Source organism: Anneissia japonica, unplaced genomic scaffold (assembly GCF_011630105.1).
Source record: "Anneissia japonica isolate Jap-2015-1 unplaced genomic scaffold, ASM1163010v1 scaffold287712_len2945570_cov188, whole genome shotgun sequence".
NCBI classification, from domain to species: Eukaryota; Metazoa; Echinodermata; class Crinoidea; order Comatulida; family Comatulidae; genus Anneissia; species Anneissia japonica.
The window spans coordinates 649,867-653,757 of NW_022704401.1; positions in this window are offsets into that span (position 1 = coordinate 649,867).

A 3,891-nucleotide genomic window follows, 5' to 3' on the forward strand; every position below is an offset into this window, starting at 1 on the left:
AATATTAGAGGTAAATACTTTGACGACCTTAAGAATGAATTAATGTATTTTGGATACAAAGAATTCTGGGATGATTTTGAAAGTGGATCAGTTGAATTTAAACACCACATTTTACTGGACGACCTTTATTCAAAATTTCCTTATGATAGAATCTGAAGAATTGTTATTATTGTAAACAGTACTTAACTGCTATATGGAAATACAGAACAATTATATTAAATGATATACCGCCCACTAATTAAATACGTAACAATCTTTATTAGTTCCTTTGTGACCTTAGGTCACATGGAACTAATGTAATAGTTCACATGTAAAATTTGTGTATGAGATGTGCAACCAAAAGAGGTCAGCATATTTGTAAACAAATAGGCTCCGAAACGGTGCATCGCGGCAGGTATACATTGCAATTGTGCAAGAAATGTTTGTTTTTTCGGTTAGATATAAAATGTAAGCTGTAGGCGATAAAACATATACCCCCTACCACCAGTTTTGAGTCGTTTTTTAGTTGAAAATTTGATTTGCGCATGCGTCGGGTCAAACTTTCCCGACATTTTGTTTCTGTCGCGAGCTGCCTAGAAAAGTTCTTTATGTTGTTTTCGCGACTGTCAGTAAACATTGAGCAAGCTGAGATAGTTGTGGCATATTGGCCACTTACCTGTGCTATTATTTGAAGGTGTTCTGTGTGTTCGATTGGTGTTTTAGTATACTTTAACGGCTAAGATTGACGGACCTGGTGTGCCTAGGCCTAGACACATACGTAATGTAGCCTTCTCTTTGGGCGACACCGTCGGACCTGGTGTAGGCCTAGACACATCTGATATACTATACCGTTACGTAAAGTAGGTTTCTTGGCCTACCACCAGCCTACCGTCAAGCAATAAAATTCAACATTTGTGGAATTATTTTCCAAGAAATGATGGTTAAAAATTCTGGACACATAAATATGCAGCATGTGATGGACGGACGAACCTAAGGGTTGGCGGGGGCAGCATGTGATGGACGGACGAACTTAAGGGTTGGCGGGGGGACGGGAGTTCATCAAATGATGTTTGGGAAAATAATGGTCAGAAATTACAGCATCTGATGGGCATTCCCGGGTGGGGGAGAACCTTTAAATTATGGACACATAAATTTACAGCATAGCTTCATCAAATGATGTTTGGAAAAATAATGGTTAGAAAATACAGCATCTGATGGACAGTCCCGGTGGGGGAGAACCTTAAAATTATGGACACATAAATTTACAGCATGTGATGGACTGACCGTCTATCACATTATATTTGGGGAAACAATTGCCATAAATGTACAGCATCTGATATTCGGACCTGGGGTGGGGAAAATTGGACACACATACAGCATGTAATGGAGTGACATTGGGGGTGGGACACAATGCGATGGTCCTTGGGTGGTCTATGATGTTTTGGAAAATAATGGATATATGTATACAGCATCTGATATTCGGACCTGGGGGTGGCGGAAGTTATGGACACATAAATATACAGCATGTGATAGATTGTCATTGGGGGATGGACATAAATCCCACGAAACTGTCCCGATTTCGGGGGGTGAAATTATACCCGGGATTCCCTACGCCTAGTGTGTGAACAGACGAAAATGACGATCGTTTTGCGATGTCGTTTTCACCTACGAATAGCCTATCAAAACAATATTCGGGCGAAGAAATCAGTCTTGCACAGGGTTGCTAGATAGTCGACAGTCTTCATGGCCAGACACACGCCATGTCACGGCCAAATTCGGCCAAACTTTTTTTGGATATCGGCCAAAATTCGGCCAGATTTTAATCCGATTAGAAGACAAAAGTGGGTACATAATTACACGAAAATCAGCAGTCATTCGTTAGAAATTTAAGAAATTCAAATGATACAGGCCTACACAGAACAATGTTAAACTTTCACTGTTTTTCATCTTTTAATTCTCACCATAAAATACATGCCCAGCTACATCATTATAAATGGCCTATGTTCTTTAGTTAGTTGCTGGCATGTAGGCCAATTCAGGGGCGAATCCACAGATTCCGAAAGTGGGAGGGGCCGGGGCCGAAAAAGATAACACCGTCTTGGAGAAATTTTTGCTTTCTAGACGCCCGAAAATAACCTCTGATGCGTTTGGGCGATCAATTTGACTTTATTTTTCTTTTCACTCCCCACCCCCAAATCCGCCTCTGCTTTTTAAAATCACATTATTAAGATTGATCTAAATTTGATTTAAATGTATTACATATTAAGGTACATTGTAGTCGATCTATAGCATAGTTACCAACTGTCTCGCTCGCATTTCAAAATGATTTTGGATGAAACACACATTTTGCAGAAACACATGCGTGATCCATAATTGTCATGCATTTAGCACAAATCTATGCATGATAACGAATTATCACGAATTCAGGCTACCAGTACCAGTAATTGAGTCATTAGAGAGTACTTAATATTTTATGTGAATATTTGTTTTCACTGACGCGTTACTAAAAATTTATCAGTGAAATGTTTAGGTCAACATAGTTTGGGTGCTCAATTACATTGAAACTAAAAATATTTTTGCTTATGTCACCGTTATTGTCACGACACACTCCCTGAAATCGTTTTAAAACAGCTTTAATACTCAGATCGTCGGAGCGCCTGGGGCCATGCCCCCTCGACCCCAGCTGGGGTATACGACCTAACTCTAGAGTAACTTCGAAGAAGTCTCTGGCACAACGCTTGCTTGAAATTGGAGGTGCCATCGGACCCGAATGATCATCGAGTTCTACATAAAAAACACTGCAGCACCTAGGCCTATACAATTCAAGTGGGCAATAATAAATTAATTAAAGTACAGTATTTAATTTATATTCTAAAGAGATTCCAAAGAGAGAGAACCTCCACTAGGATGGAACATATGCAAACACACACAATATATGGTACAAGCTGGCATTGAACTGTCTTCATAAAGCTTAAACGAGGATAAACTTCATATAAAATAATATTATTTCATCCGAACAATTTAAATTATTAAATGTAACTGTTATCTTTTAAATAAACTCTCTTATGTCCAATCGGCTAAAGGGGTCCGGGTAACAGGCCTAGATTAAGCGTTTAGTGCAAGTACAAACAAAGGTACATGATTAGAATCAAATATAGAATTTAAACTAACAAAAACAACATATCCAAAACAAGTCTACGTTATATTAGGCCTCTATTGAAAAAAATGTAAACTTTTTAAAAATTCGGCCAAATATATTTTGGGCGTGACTTTCCAAACGTTACGGCCAGACAAATTTTTATACGACCAGATTTGAGGAATCTGGCCGTCAAAAAGGCCAAATGGCAACCCTGATCTTACATGATGTAACAAGTTATTTTTAGCAGCGAATCTCTGTGGAAACGTGCGAGTCTTCACGATGTGAATTAACGATCCGATCAGCCCACTGAGCAGGTCTTTTCAGGGACGGACCGCGGTGTTGTCTATCTTTAGCCGCAGTTAGTGAGCTGCTTATTTTTAGCAACAGTAAACAGCGACCAATGTCTGTTGTAAGCAATTTTAAGAGTTTCAAGTCGGCAGAATTCGGAGACAATTCCTTTATTTTTTGAGCATTTGTTAAATTTACCGACCTAGGCCGACTTACCCAATCCTCAGACCCTGGGACTTTACACCCGGGGAAATTCTTGTACGCGAAGTTGGGCGTAAAGTCGGGGTGGGGTTCTACCCGGGGAACTATGGTAATATTTTATAGCAGTAGTGACTGAGAGTTTTCTCTATTGTTGAAAAAGCAATACCAAGCTTCGAGCAAGCATGACAACAAAAACTTAAAGTGCTTTAATGAAACACAAGCTGGAAATGTTGAACAAAGATTATTAGGCCCAAGTATCATTTGAACAGGGGTGGCCCCAGCGG